General features: G+C 56.7%; 1 protein-coding gene and 1 long non-coding RNA gene across 4 annotated transcripts in view; both read right to left on the reverse strand.

The window, feature by feature from the left end:
- Positions 1–21,719, reverse strand: part of BACE2 (beta-secretase 2) — an 85,388-nt gene that overhangs the window by 478 nt on the left and 63,191 nt on the right. The gene's annotated exons all lie outside the window — the stretch shown is intronic.
- Positions 2–21,663, reverse strand: LOC138849474 (uncharacterized). Its single transcript, XR_011388320.1, has 3 exons — positions 5,698–21,663; positions 3,455–5,364; positions 2–2,981 (listed from the first exon to the last, which is right to left on the reverse strand). It is a non-coding gene; the product is annotated as an uncharacterized lncRNA (long non-coding RNA).

Here is a 21,719-nt window from a genome sequence, read left to right on the forward strand (position 1 = left end):
GAGACAGGAGGGGAAGAAGCTAGAGCGGTGGAGTGAGCCGTGCACCTGCAGCCCGGGACGCTGACGGCCCCGGGCGGGCTTAGCAAACCACAGTGAGAGCGGCCAAGTGGGCACAGTGGGAGGTCTCTGTGGCTCTGCCATTCGGGGGGGTCTGGTCCCCAAGAACAGGTGTGGGAGTTGAGCCTGAGCTCCGGCAGGAAACAGCCACCAGCAAGCGCCTGCCAGCGCCCGGGAACACAGGATGCTGCCCTCACCTAGCTGGAGCCCCAGGTGCCCAGCGCCGCGGTCAGCAAGCGAGATCCAAGGGCCAAGTCCGCCCGCCGCCACTTCTGGGAAACCTTGGCTTCCGGGGACACAGCCGGATCCCTCCGGTCACGCGCTGCTGTGGCAGGGGCGGGACACGGCCCAGGCCGCTGCTCGCAGAGCCCAGAGCCCGGGTTCCCGGCCCCCAAGGGGGACGGTCAGCCGTCCCTGGCCTACAGCACGAAGTATTTAACAAACGCCATGGGTGACTATGAACACCCTGCTTTCTGGCTACCAGGCGACACTGGTAGGGTAGAAAAATTTTAAGCAACTAAAAACCCGCTCATCGGTTCACCAGCTGCACAGAATCAGTGCTTGAGAGCGACCCTGTGCTCGCTCCGTCGGCGCCACAAAGTCGGCCCCGTGCTTGCTCCTCGATGCCACAAAGCCGGCCCCGTGCTTGCTCCTCGATGCCACAAAGCCGGCCCCGTGCTTGCTCCGTCGACGCCGCAAAGCTGGCCCCGTGCTCGCTCCGTCGACGCCACAAAGCCGGCACAAAGTCCCAGCCGGGCTGGTCACTGCGCCTGCACTGCGCGCAGGACTCGCCGATCTTTGCACGTCGTTCGATGCTCAGCCACACTGCTTTGATGCCAAAGCACACAGGCCTGGACACATCCCCTGAGCTCGCCCATCTCCCATCTGCGGCCAGTGAGGCGGCTTCCGGCGGCGTCCTACTGTCGAAAGCTGGGTGAGAAACAGCTTTGTTTCCTACCCAGATCTTTGCTCGTAGTCTCGAGAAAGCTGCTGAGAGGAAAACCATGGGCCGAGCGAGGCTCACTTTCAAGTCCTGACAAACTCCCAAGAGGAGGACAGCACCTGCACCTGCACCTGCCCCGGTGGCGCCCACTTCCTGCCGGCAGCGGCCCTCACCCTGGGCTGTGGCCCTCACCCTGGGACTGCGACCCTCACCCTGGGACTGCGGCCCTCACCCTGGGCTGTGGCCCTCACCCTGGACTGCGGCCCTCACCCTGGGACTGCGGCCCTCACCCTGGGCTGTGGCCCTCACCCTGGGCTGCGGCCCTAATCCTGGGCTGTGGCCCTCACCCTGGGACTGCGGCCCTCACCCTGGGCTGTGGCCCTCACCCTGGGCTGTGGCCCTCACCCTGGGCTGCGGCCCTAATCCTGGGCTGTGGCCCTCACCCTGGGACTGCGGCCCTCACCCTGGGCTGTGGCCCTCACCCTGGGACTGCGGCCCTCATCCTGGGCTGTGACCCTCACCCTGGGACTGCGGCCCTCACCCTGGGCTGTGACCCTCACCCTGGGACTGCGGCCCTCACCCTGGGCTGTGGCCCTCGCCCTGGGACTGCGGCCCTCATCCTGGGCTGTGACCCTCACCCTGGGACTGCGGCCCTCATCCTGGGCTGTGACCCTCACCCTGGGACTGCGGCCCTCACCCTGGGCTGTGGCCCTCGCCCTGGGCTGTGGCCCTCACCCTGGGACTACAGCCCTCACCCTGGGACTGCGGCCCTCACCCTGGGACTGTGGCCCTCACCCTGGGCTGTGGCCCTCACCCTGGGCTGTGGCCCTCACCCTGGGCTGCACTCTCTACAGGCTCAGGTCACTAACAGGGCCTGTGCCAACCACACCCGGCCGTTTCTACCTCTGCCACGCTGCCTGTCTCTTCCCCACCGGTGAGGAAGCGTCTTTGAGATGGCCCAGACTTTACCCACGCGTGAATGTCTTCCCACAGGAGGTCGTCTGTCTTTTTAACCGATACGATGGTGAAGGGGAAACACGTGTGGAGCAGACAACGGTGGCCCCGCTACAGAGAGCCCAGGGCAGCTGAGGGCGACTCGAAGGCCTGGTGTCCAGCCAAGATCAACCTTCCCATGGGCAACAACCAAGTGCTGCACGAAACGGACGGCAACGATGCCTCCAAGATACTAAAACCAGGCAAGGGCAGACGCCAGTCCTGAGAGCTGGGACGGAAACCCAGGGCCCCGGCCTCAGGGACAGGGCTCAGGCAGAGCCGTGGTGTCCCCGAGGAGATGGGGACAAGTCCAGGAAGTCACTGCTCGACGTGCAGGGTGGTGACGCAGAGGGCACAGCTGCCGCGGGAGAGACTCCGGGATCCCGAGGCCTCCCGTGAGCCTTCCTGTGAGCGGAGCGGCCTCTGGACCCCGGGGTCTGCATCCGGGGAGTGACCCAATGGCTGAAGGCGCTTGAAAGAAGAAAACTGCGAGAGGCCCAAACAGGTGCAACCTTTTCATCCTCATTAACCCGGACGATGCAGGCTAAGAGCTGCTAACCCAGCGCTATGCGTATCAGCCTCCTGGAGCTGACGTAAAGTCTGCAGGGAGGTGCGTGGGCTCCGTGCCCTTGCAATGCTATTTTCCAGAAGGTTCTTGAGGCCCCGCAGATTCTGGTACCCAGGCTGGGTCCCGAGGATGCTGAGTGATGACTGTTCCCACCAGAGCACCGGGAAGACCGGTGGAGGCAGCGCCGGGAAGGGTGGAAGGAAAACACCTGGAGCTCACGCAGGGCGAGGGTCCTGCCTGCTCCCGCTGGCTCCTGTCCACCCTGTGTCCCAGAGTGAGGAGGGGACAGCCACCAGCCCCCAACAACTTACAGGGCATCCACCAGAGAGCCAAGAAGAGTCTCTGTTATGGGAAAAACCAGCCCCAGGCGAAACCCTCTCCTGACTCCAGTGAGACCAGAAGCCTCAGGCTGTTCCTGACCTGTGGGGAGCAACCCGGACTAGACTAAGTTACTGGAATTAAGACTTATTCTATGCATCTGCTCTCCCACAATATGGTGCTGAGAAGGGAGAAACAGCTTCTACACAGCTGCCTCCAGTTCAACCAATAAACTGTAGGACCTGCTCCTGATTGGAGGAGAGCAGCGTACTCGGCGTGTGGGTAGCAGAGTTGGGATTGGTGGAAGAGGACTATAAAGGAGGAGAGAGACAACATGCACCGGGAACAGCTATCTGAAGGAACACCTGTGCAGCCCCCGAGAGAGCCAGCCGGCGGTGTGCCGCTCCCCCGCGGAAGTGGGGAAAGTGGCAGGGGGAACCGCCCTTCCACGGAGGTGGAAGGGTCGGTAGCCAACCCGGGAAGAACCAGCAGCAAACCTGGGGAGGGCCGAGCAGACGAAAGAACAGCGCAGGGTCCTGTGTCGTTCCTCCATGAAGAGGGGGAGCGACACTGACCCACCCAGCCGTCACCGGGATGAGCACGAGCGCCCAGGCCCCACCAGGTCGCGTCACAGAGCCGGAGTCCCAGGGACGACTCCCCGGTGGCTCAGCTGGACGCCGCGGCTGGGCGCTTACAAGCTGCCAGTGCTGACTGCTCACTTGTCTGGAGGCCAAGTTCAAGGCTCCGGAAGATTCTGTGCTTGGTGAGCGTCTCTCCCTGGCTCACAGGCAGCTGTCTTCCCACCGTGTCCTCGTGACTGGGAGGGGTGAGGGGGTCTTTTGGGGTCTCCAAGGCCCCGTCCCCAAACGCCATCACCTTGGGGTTCAGCTTCTATATAGGAACTCTGGAGAGACGCAACGCATCCCGGCTACAGCACCACCTGTGCAAAAAAGCAGTGGAGCAGAACTCACAAGGGAAATAAACCACAGTCAAGCGCCACCGAGCAGGCAGTGACACAGACGACAGCGAGAGCAGACAGCGGAGACAGCCATCGTGCTGACTCTCCTCCACCAGCAAGAGGGAAGAGTGGCCACGGTCAGCAGCCCCGAGGAAGAACCCAACAAAACTTCTGCACATAAAGCTGCTGTGTAACAGCTGACAACCAAGCTGACAACCACACTGAAAAAAGGCCAGAGATCCTGAAGACATAGTGGTGGGGACTATGCCGAGAGAGAGAGAGAGAGAGAGAGAGAGAGAGGAGAGACCAAACAATAGAGACAGCACACCAGTTAGCGGAGGGGAGATTTCAGGCTACTACATGGGACAATCAGAGCTCTCAGGAGCGAAGAGGGGGGAGAGAGAGAAATTCCTTGAAGAAGCAATAACTGACATTTTCCCAGATTTAATGGGGAACCAGAAGCCCAGACCCAGGAGGTTCTAAGAACTCCAAGCACAAGGAACACGACACGGAACACAGCAGCGACTGCTGAAACACAGCCCTAAGAGAGGGCGTTGGAGCGGAGAGAAAGCAGGAGGAAGCCGTGCACATGAGAGGGAAACCAGGCGTTCAGAGTCCACACTGGGACCCGTGCAAGAGAGACCACAGAGCGAGGACATCCATGAAGCCAGGAGGTAGGGGAAGTCCCCGGCAGCCACAGGTCCACACTTGTAACCACAGGTCAGCACCTGCAACCACAGGTCCGCATCTGTACCACAGGTCCACACCTGTAACCACAGGACCACACCTGTACACAGGACCACACTGTACACAGGACCACACCTGTAACCACAGGTCCACACCTGTACACAGGACCACACCTGTACACAGGACCACACCTGTACACAGGACCACACCTGTAACCACAGGTCCACACCTGTAACCACAGGTCCACACCTGTACACAGGACCACACCTGTAACCACAGGTCCACACCTGTAACCACAGGTCCACACCTGTACACAGGACCACAACTGTACACAGGACCACAACTGTACACAGGACCACACCTGTACACAGGACCACACCTGTACACAGGTCCACACCTGTACCACAGCTCCACACCTGTACACAGGTCCACACCTGTAACCACAGGACCACACCTGTACACAGGACCACACTGTACACAGGACCACACCTGTACACAGCTCCACACCTGTAACCACAGGTCCTCACCTGTACACAGGACCACACTGTACACAGGACCACACCTGTAACCACAGGACCACACCTGTAACCACAGGTCCTCACCTGTACACAGGACCACACTGTGCACAGGACCACACCTGTAACCACAGGTCTACACCTGTACACAGGACCACACCTGTAACCACAGCTCCACACCTGTACAAAGGACCACACCTGTACACAGGACCACACCTGTACACAGGACCACACCTGTACACGGGACCACACCAGTACACAGGTCCTCACCTGTACACAGGTCCTCACCTGTACACAGGACCACACCTGTACCACAGGACCACACCTGTACCATAGGACCACACCTGTACACAGGACCACATCTGTACCACAGGACCACACCTGTACACAGGACCACACCAGTACCACAGGTCCACACCAGTACCACAGGACCACACTGTACACAGGACCACACCTGTACACAGGACCACACCAGTACACAGGACCACACCTGTAACCACAGGTCCACACCTGTACACAGGACCACACCTGTACACAGGTCCACACCTGTAACCACAGGTCCACACCTGTACACAGGACCACACCTGTAACCACAGGTCCACACCTGTACACAGGTCCACACCTGTACACAGGACCACACCTGTACACAGGACCACACCTGTACATAGGTCCACGCCTGGCAGCCACAGGTGTGCACCCAGCAACCACAGCTTTCTAAAATGAAGGTCGCCGTTCGCAGCCCCGTGGAAGCCGGCAGAACTCTTCCCAGGTGGACGCGCACTGCAGCGGCTCCTGGAGGCGGGGCAAGGAGCACACTGGGTGGGACGTGGGGGCCGCACGGGCGCTGCGCACCAGGAGCGGGGATCGCCAGGCAGCGTGCAGCTCTTCCCTGGCAGCCGTAGCGACCGGAAGAGGGAATGGACCCACTGACGCGGAACAAGCGGCGCTTGGGCGGTTTACAACACGCTCGTCAGTAAGCCGTGTGGACAGAGGCCCAGCTCTGCACGGCTCTCGGACCACGGGAGCTGGTGGCCTGTGGCAAGCCCGACAGCAACTGACAGCCTCCCAGAGAAGACGCAGGGCCAGTGAGCCAGCCACACCCGATGCGAAACAGGCAGGAAAAGAGGCAAAGCGGAGATGGCGACAGGTGAGACAGAGGACACAGGCCGAACACCCCGGAGTGAACATCCCGAGATCCCAAACCCGCAGCGTTTTCAGCGTCAACCTGGCGGTGCAGCTGGACACTGCCACGCATGACGTGAGGTGACGTAGTGGAAGGGAGGCTCACAAACAAACAAACAAACCCCAGACAAGCGAACCTGGACAGGGCCACCCCAGCCTGGTGCATAAAGTGTGTACAGAACAGAGATGGATTTTGTATTTAGATTTGGGCTCCATCTACAAGACCTCATTACCTAGATGCAAATATTCCAAAATTAAAAAAAAAAAATCCAGCTGGCGCCACGGCTCACTAGGCTAATCCTTCGCCTGCGGCGCCAGCACACCAGGTTCTAGTCCCGGTCGGGGCGCCAGGTTTTGTCCCGGTTGCCCCTCTTCCAGGCCAGCTCTCTGCTGTGGCCCGGGAGTGCAGTGGAGGATGGCCAGGTGCTTGGGCCCTGCACCCCATGGGAGACCAGGAGAGGCACCTGGCTCCTGGCTTCTGATCTGCGCGGTGTGCCGGTCGCAGCGCGCCAGTCGCAGCGGCCATTGGAGGGTGAACCAACAGAAAAGGAAGACCTTTCTCTCTGTCTGTCTGTCTGTCTCTCTCTCTCACTGTCCACTCTGCCTGTCAAAAAAAAAAAAAAAAAAAATCCCAAAGTCCTGGTCCCAAGTCTCCCGATGAGGCTTCCTTGCCTGCGGTGAGACGGCAGACTTAACCCTAAGTCGTCTGCACCAGGGGTCGGCATTTTATTCCTGCCACATAGTCTGGATCTGGCCTGATGACTTTGATTGCTGATCTTGGTCTAAGTGTCGTGAGGTTGTTAAGTGAGATAATAAGTAGGGCCAGGGGCCGGCACGGTGGCATAGCGGGTAAAGTCACCCACCGCCTGCAGTGCCGGCATCCCATATGGTTACCGGTTCAAGTCCCAGCTGCTCCTCTTCCCATCCAGCTCTCTGCTATGGCCTGGGAAAGTAGTGGAAGATGGCCCAAGTCCTTCGGCCCCTGCACCCACGTGGGAGACCCAGAGGAAGCTCCTGGCTTCTGGCTTCAGATTGGCACAGTTCCAGTCATTGTGGCCAATTTGGGAGTGAACCAGCAGATAGAAGACCTCTCTCTCTCTCTCTGCCTCTCCTTCTCTCTCTGTAACTCTGACTTTCAAATAAATAAATAAATAAATAAATCTTAAAAAAAAGATAACAAGCAGGGCCTGCGTATATCCTTTCAAGGCAACGACTTCAACATGTTGAAGGGATGGAAAAAGACGCAGCCCATTAACGCGCGTAGTAGTCGCTTTCCATTCTTATCACAGAACACCCAAGGCAGCTAACAGGTCTGCAGGTGCAAGGCCTAGGACTCCTCTGGCGATGGCACTTTCTGGAAGAATCTCGAGGCAGCACAAAGCAACACACAGAGCCTGTTTGTGTCTCTGTCCTTCGTCATTTTTTTTTTTTAAGGCAGGAGGGAGCGCTGGAAGGTGGGGATATGGAGTAGGGCCACAGGTCCAGCACTTAGGTATCTTTTTTTTTTTTTAATTATCTATTGATTTGAAAGGGAGACACACAGACAGAGAGAGAGAGAGAGAGAGAATATTTAATCTGCTGGTTCACTCCCTAAATGGCCACAATGCCTGGAATGTGGCCAGTCTAAAGCCAGGAGCTTCTTCCATGTCTCCCACATGGGTGCAGGGGTCCAAGGCCTTGAGCCATCTTCCACTGCTTTCCCAGGTGCATTGTCAGAGAGCTGGATCAGAAGTGGGGAGCCGGGACTTGAACCAGCACCACCTGCTACACCACAGCGTCCCGGCCCTCATCTTATGCAGCCCTGGGGTTCAGTCGCAGGGGCCATACTGCCAGCTGACCTAACCTCACCACTTTCCAACAGCCGGGCCTTACTGCCCTTCATGTATGACCTTGGGGAGTGAGCCCCTGGCGAGCCTGGGGAGTAAGTCACAAACCCACAGCAGTGCTAACGGGAAGGACCCAGAGGGACTGCATGGGTGTCAGACACAGAGACTGAGCGGACAGTGTCCCCGGGGGCAGCGATGCCAGCCTCGCGAGGGCAGAGCACTCGTCTCACACCCAGGGCTCCACCCGAAACGCTGTGCACCTAACAACAGCGTCTCTGCCTACAACAACGGATGAGGGAGACGACAGCAACACAGGAGTTGGCATCCCACGCTCAACAGCAGAGCGAGGAGGGCAAGTCGCCACGACACGGGGCACCTGAGCCACGCGGCCGCCCCCCGCGCTGACGGACGGTCCCCCGCCACAGCAGGCCGCGCAAGGGGTCCTCAAACCTTCACGGATGTTACCCAAGAACGATGCGTGGATTGAAACGCCTTCCCCAGCGGAACAAACGCATCTCTCCACTCAGCGCTGTGACAGATTTTGTGCAGTACCCTCGGGCATCCCTCAGGGGCAGCCGCTGTGGCGTAGCGGGTTCATCCTCTGCCTGCAGTGCCAGCATCCCACATGGGCACCGGTTCGAGTCCTGGCTGCTCCACTTCCGATCCAGCTCTCTGCTGTGGCCTGGCTAAGCAACAGAAGATGCCCAAGTCCTTGGGCCCCTGCACCCATGTGAGAGACCCAGAGGAAGCTCCTGGCTCCTGGCTTTGGATCGGTCCAGCTACGGCCATTGTGGCCATTTAGGGAGTTAACCAGCGGATGGAAGACCTCTCTCTCTCTCTGTAATTCTACCCCTCAAATAAATAAAAATCTTAAAAAATACATGAACTATTGCCACACAAAGCAGCCTGGGTAAGTCTCAACAGAAAGGCCACGTGCTGTGCATCCCAACAAGTGGGGACTCGGCGCTGGTGACAGAAGGCACACAGGCATCGCCCGGGCTGCAGAGGGGTACGGAGGGGTACGGAGGGGTGCGGGGCTGGAGGCAGGAGCAGTGAGCCACAGAGGAGGGCAGCAGCTGGCTTGGGGGACGGTGTCCAGAGCACAAATGGACCAGACCGTACTTTTCCAACATGCACTGTCGACCCGATGCCGATTAAAAATCAAAAGAATGTGGCAGTGAGGTAATGATGTGCAAGAAGACACAGGCGTGTGACGGCCTTCGGGTTAGGAAGAAAGCCGGTTTCCTTCAGGCGGGGCCCACAGGAATGGGGTGCCGGGCTGGTCTTCGCGTCGGACGTTCAAGTCCACACACGCTTCATCAGACCCGCTCTGTGTGGTGTGTGTGTAAAGGCAACAGCACGAAACTGACACGAAACCGACACGAAACCAACACGACCTGGGTTTCTCGGTGGGTGCACAGGAATCGCCCTTCTCACCCGGAGAGCTGCGTGTGGCGAGTAACGTTGCGGGAAGACACTTGTCTTTGTTGCGGCCTGAGGTGTTCCCTGGAAACAACCAGGTTCTCACGTTTGCTTAGGGGCCACCAAGCTTAAACCAGAGGAAAGCCGACTTCAGACGCCTCCGGGAGAGGCCTCCCAGGCATGGCCCCGCTGGCGCTCAGCACGGCCATGGCACCGCCACCGATTATGTTCCCAGGGCAGCCTTTGGCTTCTTTGTGGGCTCGTTTATGCAAGTCCACGGCACACACCGGGGGTGGAGGCAGGGACCGGGGCTTCCGGCCTTCAGGCCTTGGCTCCCTCCTGTGACCGCGTGATCCTGGCCGAGTGCCTTCCTGCCCCTCAGCTCGCTCATCTGTACAATGGGGGCATCCACAGCGTCCACAGGCCACAGTCGTGGAGGGAGGAGACCAAAGGTAACAGATGCTAAGGCTTATGTTGAAAAAGAAATCTGGGGGCCGGCGCTGTGGCGTAGGGGGCTCAGCGCCCACCTGCAGCACTGGCATCCCATGTGGGTGCCTGTTTGAGTCCCGGCTGCTCCTCTTCCAATCCAGCTCTCTGCTGTGGCCTGGGAAAGCAGTGGAAGATGCCCAAGTGCTTGGACCCTGCACCCATGTGGGAGACCTGGAAGAAGTACCTGGCTCTTGGCTTCAGATCAGCCTAGCTCCGGTCATTGCAGCCATCTGGGGAGTGGACCAGGGAATGGAATACCCTCCCCATCTCTCCCTCTCTCTGTCTGTAACTCTACCTCTCAAATAAATAAATAAAATCTTTAAAAAACAAAACCACCCAATTTCGATCCTGCTAAGTGCATGGGATTGGGCCTTCATCTTGTTCCTGGGGTGAGGTCAGTGCTATGGACATGTGCACTGCCAGTTTATGGCTATTTTTAATTCTTTCAACAATGACTCATTATAGTTTTAATTGTGTGTTTTCTCTGTGTTGTTCCCCAAAAGTCAGAGCTGGGTGGAGAATGAGTGCCTGTGGCAGAGACGACATTTCACGGGTATGAACGATCACCATCGCGTCTATTTCTCCACAGCAGACAAAATCAAGCAAACGCTCCCTCCAGACCGTGTCTCTGGGCTGCCATGCTGTCTGAGCCGGCATGGCTTACTCACAGAAGAACGTTCCGGACTCACAGGACAGGGGTCTGGACCCAGGGCCAGCGCCGTCTGCAGCTGCGTGAAAAACACTGAGCACCGGGGCCGCGGCGGCCTGTGCCACAGAAGACAGAGCAGCCGGATGCGGGTCTCGGGGTGCCGGGCTGTGGCACCGCTGATTATACGCCCCGCGGGTGGTGGAGGCGTGTCCCCGAGACGCTATTCTGAACAGCCAGCTCGCCTATTTTTAAACATGAGCCCTACCAGAAGATCTACTTTAAACCCGAGGCAAGACAAATTCACAGCAAAGTGATCGGCACAGTCCACGATGTGTCTCAAGTTGTGCAAGCTGAAGCCACGCGGCTCTGGGTGCTAAATGTCTGCTTCTATAAAAAGAGGACGGGTGGCATTTCAGGACTTTCGGATACATTCAGAAAACAAGGAGTTGCTGACTTCAACATTCTGTCATTTTCCTACCCACAGAGCACCCGGCCCGGGCGCCACACGGGAGCCGGGAAGTGCGCGGCCCCGGCACCTGTCCCAGGCGTTGCTAGGGACCCAGGAGGGCTGGCCCCAGACCACACCCTCGACCCCCGCCTTCTTTGGCTCTGCTCGGGGAGTGCAATGGCGACTTCCAGCCGGGGTTGGGGGCAGGTTGAGGAGAGGCAGGGACAGAGTAAGAGAGACATCCGGGACTTTAACAAAATACACATCACTCCCCACCCACCACCTTTCTGACCCTGGCTGAGAAGGGAGTGACGGCATTGGCCACGCGAGTTCGGCAAAGGTTATGCTGAGTAAGGGGCTCCGCCCACTGCTCCCCGACCCCCCCCCCCCCAGCTCAGGATCACCCAAAAAACACAACTAATTATGAACCCAAAACTAACTCACCATTGACAAGCACGCAGCTGAGCTCAGAGCCACCCTCTCCCCAGAAACAGGCCATCGCACTGAGACCACTCTGCCCCGGTGGGGTGGGGGACTCGGCCAGGAGCACCAAGGCATGGGTGCTGGGGCCAGGGTCCTCTGAGTGCCCAGCTCACCGACGCAGGAAGCCAGGAAAAATCGACCAGCAAGGGAGCCTGACTGCCCCAGGACTGAGAGAGGACAAGACAGGATCTCTCGCGAGAAACGGAGTCCCCCGGTCCCCAACTCCAGCTCGGCAGGACTCCGAATTCACGCAGGGAGGCAAGAAATCCTAATGGTTTCACAGTGAGGGCACTCGGCAGAAACAAATGCAGAACACAGCGCGAGGCACACTGACCGCTCACGACAGAAAAATCACCATGCAGGCGGGATAAAGTGTGGGATGGGCAAACAGCGAGCAGACACAAGCAAGGTGAGCGCCCGGCAACCACGGGACAGAAAGCCCGCACGAGACGGCGCTCCAGCGGTGCGCAGAGGGGTCACGCGCTCTCTCCCAGGCCCAGAAGACTTGGAAAGCAGCCACAGGCTGAAGTAGGTCAGGGGAAGGGAACCAAAGAAAGTGGAGCAGGGGCGTTTTGCAAAAAGACTAATGAGGGGTGGGCGCTGCGGCACGGTAGGTTAATCCTCTGCCTGCAGCGCCGCCATCCCATAGGGGAACCAGTTCAAGTCCCGGCTGCTCCACTTTTTTTTTTTTTTTTTAACAGGCAGAGTGAACAGTGAGAGAGAGAGACAGAGAGAAAGGTCTTCCTTTGCCGTTGGTTCACCCTCCAATGGCTGCCACGGCCGGCATGCTGCAGCCAGCGCACCGCGCTGATCCGATGGCAGGAGCCAGGTACTTCTCCTGGTCTCCCATGGGGTGCAGGGCCAAGCACTTGGGCCGTCCTCCACTGCACTCCCTGGTCACAGCAGAGAGCTGGCCCGGAAGAGGGGCAACTGGGACAGAATCCGGCGCCCCGACCGGGACTAGAACCCGGTGTGCCAGCGCCGCAAGGAGGAGGATTAGCCTATTGAGCCACGGCGCCGGCCCCGGCTGCTCCACTTTTGATCCAGCTCTCTGCTTAGGCCTGGGAAGGCAGTGGAAGATGGCCCAAGCTGGGAGATGCGGAAGAAGCTCCTGGCTCCTGGTTTCGGATCAACCCAGCTCCAGCCATTTGGGGAGTGAACCTGTGAAAAGAAGACCTTTCTCTCTGCCTCTCCCTCTCACTGTCTGTAACTCTACGTCTCAAGTAAATAAATAACATCTTTTAAAAAAAGACTAATGAAAGGGGATTAATGCTACCAGATATATCAATGAGCCCCTCACAAACGCTCGCTGGAACTTGGTATGCAATGATTGTGCGGCCCCGATTAAGGAAGGAGAGATGGGTTATGCAATACGAGCTGCGGAAACAGTGGGCTGGTCACCGTGGGGATACATCCCAGGCAAGGTAAACCAAACAAGAATCAGACTAAATCACCAAAAAACTACTTTTGCCACTTAAAGTGTGACAGTAAACCCAAGAGAGTCAGAGCCAAAGACTGAAATATTTAAATACACTAAAGTAAGCATTTGTACAAAAATGCACCATAAGCAACATTTTAAAAATTTACGAGATGCAAGTCACAGGGTTTTGCTCCAGACAAACGACTGCTCACTCCATTACATCAGGAGCTCCTAGAGATCAATGCAGAAACCTAAACCCAACGGGAACACTTGCTGGGGAACAGCGTGTGGCCTGCGTCTGTGGAAGGCACACCTGGCCCACCGCAGAGCTGAGCGGCCACATTACGTCAGAGCTAAGGGCATCGGACGATGCTGGGCAGCTAAGGAACCGTGTGGGCTCCGGGGAACAGCGAGGGGGCCGTCGCTGCCTGGGGAATACTCCGTGCCCCTGGGGACCCCTGCCCGTCGGGACTGCCCTCTTCACCCCCGCGTCCTGCGAACAGCGAAGCCCCCACTGCTCCCGGCTGCACTGGTTAAACTCCCCCAGGCAGGAAATCCCGTCTGCAGGAAACGGCACGTTTTACGGTGAACGGATCAGTCACCGTGGATGATAAACACCTGGGGAACCGGCCCTCGCGGCCTCGGCCTCCACCCGGCCGTGGACGCAGTGTCCCTGCTCGCCCCACGTGCACATCTCTCATCTTCCCCGCTTCCTTCGTCTGGGCGACGCCGTCCCTCCGTTGGGCTAAGCTGACGCCCTGCCGTACTGGACGCAGCAAAGACTCGGCACAGGATCTGAATGGACCGTTTCCAGAAAACACGAATGACTGGAGATGTCGGAACAGAAATTCAACCTCACTCCCAGAAAGCAGAGCAGCTCAAGCAAAGTGCGAGATTCCTGAAAGCTGGAGGCGGCCATGTTGGCCAGGCCGGCGAGGCTCGGTCACAGTCCCAGCAGGGTGCTGGGACAGCCAGGCCCAGTGGGCGTGGCCTCTACAAAAGGCAACGTGACAGCATTTATCAGCATCACGCGTGCTCAGCCCTGTCGCCCAGCCACGCGAGTGCCAGCCGTTTCGTGTGGAGGTTTGATTCCATCCACGTGAATGCGCAGGTATCAGCCATGGCTATTGTCGCGAGCATGTTGTAGAAATACAAGATTGGAAACACCGTAAGTGTCTGTCAATAAGGAACCACTTAAATAAACGACAGGACATCTGTGGGCTAGAACAGGCGTCTCAAAACAAAAAAAAAAAACAATGAGGAAGCACTTTGGTAATGACTGGATTGCTTCTCTGGGAGTTGGCACCATTTATTGTACCTTTTGGATTTTATGTGGCCATTTCGATCACATAAACTAAAGGAAGTCCTAGGCACACTGACATTATTACAGGCCATTATGGAAAAGCAAGCTGGTACACGTGAAAAAGGGCAAAACGGAATTTCTGGATGTGAAAATAGGAAAGTACAGTCAGTGCAATGGAAAATCACTGACTGGATTAAGTGGCGGCGTGGACAGAGCCGCGCAGGGCACCGGGCAGCACGGATGCACCTGAAGAAGTTATGTAGACTACAGTGAAGATAAAGGAAGCAAACGTGAACTAGAAGTTCAGAGACCTCCAGGAAATACGAGAAATCTCACGTTAATCTCCCAGGAGATGCGGGAGACGATGCGAAGAATGCATGCGCCAACAGTGGCTAAGGCAGGCGCCGAGGATGGCCCCGGATGGACCACGACAGACGGGACTGTCACGTTCAGGGAGCAGAGGGTCTCCAGCAGGGTGCAGAAGCCAGCCACATCCGGGTGCCCTGGGGTGAACTTCAGAACCCCGCAACCTTCAGATGCAGGCAGAGCGAGCACGGAGATCACGCCTACAGCCACGTCGGCCGGACCGCCTGGGGTCTGGCCCCGCAAGGACACGGCCAGAGGACCAGGAGCTGACGTCTTCATGGGCTGAGGGACCCGGTCCACCCGGACGCCAAGTATGGAACTCCGCATTCGAGAGGCGGAGCGAAATGAAGCTTACCTGTCGTGGACTTGTATGAAAGAAATGCTAACGTGCGCTTTTCAGTGGGTAGAAAATTGCTATGTCCTGTTCTAATGACTCAGCAATTTATTTAATGCTCCAGTCGTATGAGTCGGCTGCTCTGACCCTCCCGGCCCGGCCTCCGGGTGGACTTCCCCACTGGCTCCTACGCGTACGGCCAACAGGGTTACACAGCAGGCCCAGCATAATGTACCAGGAACGGCGAGGCTGTTCCCCTCCTGACAGTGGACTGAGGGACTGGGGGTCCGCGAATGCAGACTTCAGAAAGCAACACCGCCAACCTACGGCAGGCACCGCGCTCAGGGTGCCACATGGAACGGGGGGCGCGTCAAACGTTTGTGGGAAAAAGAGAAAAAATCAGTAGGTGGGGCCGGCACTGTGGCGTAGTGCGCTAAGCTTCCACCTGCGGCGTTGGCATCTCACATGGATGCCAGCTCTAGTCCCGGCTGCTCCTCTTCCGATCCAGCCCTCTGCTATGGCCTGGGAAAGCAGTAGAAGATGGCCCAAGTCCTTGGAACCCTGCACCCACGTGGGAGACCTGGAAGAAGCTCCTGGCTCCTGACTTCGGCCTGGCCGTTGTGGCCATTTGGGGAGTGAACCAGCAGAAGGACGACCTCTCTCTGTCTCTCCCTGTCTTTGTCTGTAACTCTACCTCTCAAATAAATAAATTAAAATAACAAAAAGATTTATATAAAAAAGACATCTACGTGAAAGGCTTTTTGGAAAAAAAATCACAAAACGTTGCCATATGAAATAAAAGAAGACTGAAACAAATGAAATTTAGGACATTCATGGGGAAAAGACACAACATTGTAACCAATTCATCTATAATCTATCAATTTGATATAGTGCTGATCAACATCTCAGCAGGGCTTTCCAGGGATCTTGACAAGCGGAAGGAAAATGCAGAAACACCCAGGCCAGTAAGAATAAGAACACAGGTCGAGGCTGTCCTGTTGTCACCAGGAAATTAGGGCCATCGGTGTAGTCCAGGGATGGACAGCTGCTCCCGGAGACAGAGCAGGGTGCTCAGAGACAGCCCAGGCCCACACAGGGACTTGGTGTAGCACACAGAGGCCGTTAAAGTCAGCGGGGACTCTGCAGAAATACCTAACTTGCGTCTCAGCCTCTGGATCCAAGTTCAAGTTTACAGGAAATACCATTAGGAACCACTCAGATAAAACTGAATACAATCCATTTTACAAAGGCATTGGGTTTTTGCCTTTCAAAAACAAAACAGGGGCTGGTGTTGTGCTGTAGTGGTTTAAACTACCACCACGCAAGCACCAGTTCCAATCCCAGTTGCTTCACTTCTGGTCCAGCTCCCCGTTAATGAAATGTGCCTGGGGGCCAGGACTCCCACCACCCATGTGGGAGACCTCGATGGAGTCCCTGGCTCCTGGGTGCAGCCTGGCCCAGCCCTGGCCATTGTGGTCATTTGTGGAGGGAACCAGCGATGGTAGATCTCTCTGTGTCTCTCCCTTTTCCTCTGTAACTCTGCCTTTCAAACAAACCTTCAAAGAAAAAAACAGCTAGGGGCTGGCACTGTGGCATAGCGGGTAAAGTTGCTGCCTATAGTGCCAGCATCCCATATGGGTGCCGGTTTGACTCCTGGCTGCTCCACTTCCGATCCAGCTCTCTGCTATGGCATGGGAAAGCAGTGGAAGATAACCCAAGTGCTTGGGCCCCTGCACCCATGTGGGAGACCCGGAAGCAGCTCCTGGCTCCTGGGCTCCTGATTAACTAAGCTCTGGCCGTTGCGGTCAGTTGGGGAGTGAACCAGCGGATGGAAGATGCCCCCCCCCCGCCTCTCCTTCTCTCTCTGTATAACTCTTTCAAATAAATAAATATGTCTTAAAAAAAAGAAAGAAAGAACAGCTAAGACAACAATATTGGGAGAACTGGGAACAGGTCTAGCTATCACAGGATGTCAGGTAAATGTTGCTGGCTTTTTCAGGCGTAATGATGATATGCGGTTATACACGAGACTGTCCACGTTTTTACGAGATGCACAGTGAAACCCCGAGGGGTGAAAGCTCATGGTGCTGCAGCAAGAAATGCGCACACCTGCGCGTCTGGTGCACAGCGCTGCGCAGGGAGTCACCAGACCCGCCCGGCTGGCAGCGCACGGCTGCGGATGCTGTCTTCTCTGGGAGCGAAACGTTTTCATACAAAATATCAGAGAAGTCAGAGGGCAGGACGTCAGCAACTCAGCACACTGCTGGGGCACAGTCGCCTTTTAAAGTTAGATTTCTGGCCGGCACCGCGGCTCACTAGGCTAATCCTCCACCTGCGGCGCCGGCACGCCGGGTTCTAGTCCCAGTCGGGGCGCCGGATTCTGTCCCAGTTGCCCCTCTTCTAGGCCAGCTCTCTGCTGTGGCCCGGGAGTGCAGTGGAGGATGGCCCAAGTCCTTGGGCCTTGCACCCCATGGGAGACAGGGATAAGCACCTGGCTCCTGCCATCGGATCAGCGCGGTGTGCCGGCCGCAGCGCGCCAGCCGTGGCGGCCATTGGAGGGTGAACCAACGGCAAAAGGAAGACCTTTCTCTCTGTCTCTCTCTCTCTCACTATCCACTCTGTCAAAAAAAAAAAAAAAAAAAAAGTTAGATTCCTACTTCACATTTTGGGAGAAAGATAAGAAAAAAGCCTGGTGTCTACAGAAGAAAAAAAATCTCTTTTATGAGGTTATGGGAGAATTTCTTAAGTAGGACACAGAGTCCAGGTTATGAGAGGGAAATGGATGGATTTGATTTCAGTACATTAAATAGGATGTAAGCTAAAAACACCAACATGGGTGAAAGGAGAAATCAGAGCAGTCAGAAGACGGAATCCAGAAAATCCAGTTCTCAAAGAACTCACACCCTTCAGCGAAGAGTGGAAAAACGCACACGCGACAGCAACAGAAAAACTCACGCTCAGGGAGCAAGCGCAACACCCCATAATGCCAGCTAAAGTGCGACACTCCATGTCACAGGGACTGGCACCGCACAGAACAAATCAAAGATCTCAACGGTCGAGGGGCTGGAGACTCCTGTGGAATTCTGGCACTCCAGCTATTTTGCAGACAAACCCGACAGTCGCCAAATCATTTAGAAACTGCAGTTCTAGAAGATTCCAGTCATGACATAGAGCTCTTTATTACAGTAATGTTTCGAACTGCAAACATCAGAAAGTACCCCAAAGTCCATCAACACAGACTGGGTACCTAGTCCGGAACTGTTTGCACAATGGGATGTGACAGTGCAGTGACAACCAGCGACCTTGTACTCAGAACAATGTGCAAATTTAGAAAATGCAATTCTGGGAGCCGGCGCTGTGACATAGCGGGTAAAGCCGCCTCCTGCAGTGCTGGCATCCCCTGTGGGTGCCAGTTCAGGTCCCGGCTGCTCCACTTCTGATCCAGCTCTCTGCTATGGCCTGGGAAAGCAGAAGATGGCCCAAGTCCTTGGGCCCCTGCAACCATGTGGGAGACCCAGAGGAAGCTCCTGGCTCCTGGCTTCAGATCAGGACAGCTCCGGCCATTGTGGCTAGTTGGGGAATGAACCAGTGGATGGAAGATCTCTCTCTCTCTCTCTCTCTCTCTCTCTGCCTCTGCCTCTGCCTCTCTGTAACCCTGCCTGCATTCCATGGTAAGGAGAGGGAAGGCAGCTGGACAGGGCACCCGAGAGCCCTCCTTGCTGGTGTGTGGCCGGCCCAGTCCCCTCTCCCACGGCTGCAGGTGCCCTGTGTGACCCACAGAATGGAGGCTGTGGACGGAGGCTTCTGCCGTGGGTGCCGGCTGCACTCTCCGATCGCCTGCTTTGCGGATTCTCGGGCGGTTGTGCTGAGTCCACACGGCCAGGGAGGGAGGACTCTCGCCAACCACCATGTGGTGGCCTCTGAGGCCCGGGCCAGAGCCAGCTCTGCCACTCCTCCACGGCCAACCCTGAGGAACCGCCCAGGCAACAAGCGGCTGTTTAGGGGAGAATGGCTACACAGCAACAGATAACCAACACAGGTGTTCACACCATCTCAGGGAAATTAAACACGGACAGGAGTTAGGAGAAGGACGTCTGCCCGTTTCAGGATGAGGGGTAACTGGGGAAGGGGATGGGTGAGGCTTTATTTATTCATTTTGCCAAGACTGATTTATTAGAGAGAGAGAGAGAGAGAGAGAGAGAGGGAGGGGGAGAGACAGAGACAGAGAGAGAGAGAGAGAGAGAGACAGAGAGAGGGAGGGGGAGAGACAGAGACAGGGAAATCTTTGACTCGCTGGTTCACTCCACAAACACACACAACAGCCGAGGGTGGCCCAGGCTAAAGACAGGATCAAGAACCACATCCGGGTCTCCAGAGTGGGCGACAGGAGCCCGAGCACTTGGGCCGTCCTCTGCTGTTTTCCCAGGTGCGTCAGCAGGGAGCTGGATTGGAAGCAGAGCAGCCGGGACTCGAACCGGCGCTGTGATGTTTGCTGTATCCCAGTGGCGGCTCCACCCACCTGGCTGCAGTCCAGCCCAGGGTGGGCCTTTAGCTACGCTTGCTTTTTATCCCCATGTCACATTTTTGAGAAAGCGATGACACAATGCTAGCATTTGTTACACCTGGACTTCCTGTAGGCACACGATGTGTACGCTTGGCCCCGGAATCTGAATTCTCCCACTTGTGGAAGGAGAATCTATAACAAAAATTGTGTCTGCACTGACATGTACAGGTCTTTTTCTTTTAAAAGGATTTATTGTTATTATTTGAAAGGTAGAGTTAGAGAGAGAGGGAGGGAGAGACGAAGAAAAAGAGAGATCTTCCATCTGCTAGCTTCCTCAGTCTCCCACATGGGTGCAGGGGCCCAAGCCATCTGCTGCTCTCTTCCAGACACATTAGCAGGGAGCTGGGCCAGAAATGGAGCAGCCGGGACTTGAACCAGCACCATATGGGATGCCGGAGCTGGGGGTAGAGGCCCAACCTGCTACACCACAGCGCCGACCACAAACCCTTTTCTTGTCTTGTTCCCTTAACAATACAGTAGAACAACTGTTTGCATCGTATGAGGGGTCGTAAGTCATCCAAGGGTGAATCAATGCGTAGCTCAAGCGTCGCGGTATTTTATGCAGGGAACCGGAACCTCTGCGGATCTGCCTATCTAGGGCTCTGGAATCACTGCCGCGGCCGCGGAGGGACAGCTGTCTTCACTGCTCTGTAACTGGAAACATCTTACTGTTACTTAAAACATCCTACAATTAAAAACCAGCACTTTAACCAGAAAGGCAGCCAGGGTGTCCGCTCCATTTATCAAAGTGCTGCCTCCTCCGGTGGCAGCCCGAGGAAAGCAATTACCCTAATGGCTAAATAATTTGCGCTGGGAATGAGATCTCCATCAGCGTGCATTCCCTCAGCTGGCAAAATCAAATGTTTAACTACCAAAACCTTAAATACATTTTTAAGACGGCAACGAGAGATGCACAGAAGAGGACCCATCAAAGACTTCGCGAGGAAAAGCAGAAAAATACGTCGCTCTAATGGCGATGCTCGCTACTAAAGCATTTCCCACGGCCACGTGCCTGGGAGACGCCAGGGCCACACTCGGGGGCGCCGAGGGGACGGAGTAACAGCTGTCGCCGCGGCCACCCCTACTTCAACAGTGTTTCACCGGGGGACAGACACTGCGGCAAAACCGCTTTGGTTCCTAGATTCCCTGAGTTACAAAGAAGTGGCGCACGCTCCCTGGGCAGTGCAGTGGGGATCCTGGTCGCACAGTCCTAACGACAGCCACCAGGAAGGGCCTCCCTCCGTGACACCGAGGCAGGGAGAGCTAGCACACACCTGGACGCTGACTGGACAAAGAGGAAAGCCCAGGCAGGCCCAAGGAGTCCCAGTGTGCTTGCCTCCATGAACTCATGGCAAAGTAGACGAGAGGATACACTTATTTTGGTGCGAACACTTTTGGAATGTGACTCCAGACGGTGTGTGGAACACCCTCTTTGCCATTCGCTCTCTACGAGCCCAGCTCTACTGCACGCGTCTCAGCATTCCTCCTGAATGTTCCCTCACTTGTCAGAGAGGCCAGTGTGTCCAAACCAGACTTCCAGCGTGGCTCCCCTGCTCTGTCCAGCAGGATCCCGGGGACACTACGACCTGGGGAGGAAAGGTTAGCGGCGGTCTCGCTCTCCCTGCACAGCTGTGCCGCCCGGCGCTCCCCCACACACCCTCCCCTCCGCCCTCTGCGCTGCTCGGGTGGAGCTGGGCGAGCTCGGCGACACCTCCTGCCCTGCGACCCCACTGAGTGTTCAAAGCTCTCTGTCCATGGAAGCCCTACTGCGTTCCCGTCAGCTGCAGGGGGATCTGGCGTGACTGCTTTCTCTCCCACATCCCGGTCATCGCTCCCTCTGAAACTGCACACTTAAGTCTTCTCTCGTAGTGTGTTCCCTACAGGAGCTTGGGGTTCCATTCTGTTCCCGACTCCAAACCCAATGTACCCCCAATTTTTTCTGGTCCTTGGGGAATTACACTTTGCCAGGTGCCACTCTCCCAGCTGCCGTCCCATACATGGGTTCTCTCCACTCTTCTCCAGCCATCTGATCCCACACTCGGTCTAGGATTTGCCTCCTCCTTGCTGGCTTAGCCCAGGATCAGAAGTGCCCGGTCCTCCCACTGAACCACGTCCGCGAGCCCACTGGGAAATCGCAAGACCCCCCCCCCCGCAGCCTTCTCTGAAGCTCCGCCCACCACCCCCCCCCAACTGG

This window comes from Oryctolagus cuniculus, chromosome 4, assembly GCF_964237555.1.
Source record: "Oryctolagus cuniculus chromosome 4, mOryCun1.1, whole genome shotgun sequence".
Taxonomy (NCBI): Eukaryota; Metazoa; Chordata; class Mammalia; order Lagomorpha; family Leporidae; genus Oryctolagus; species Oryctolagus cuniculus.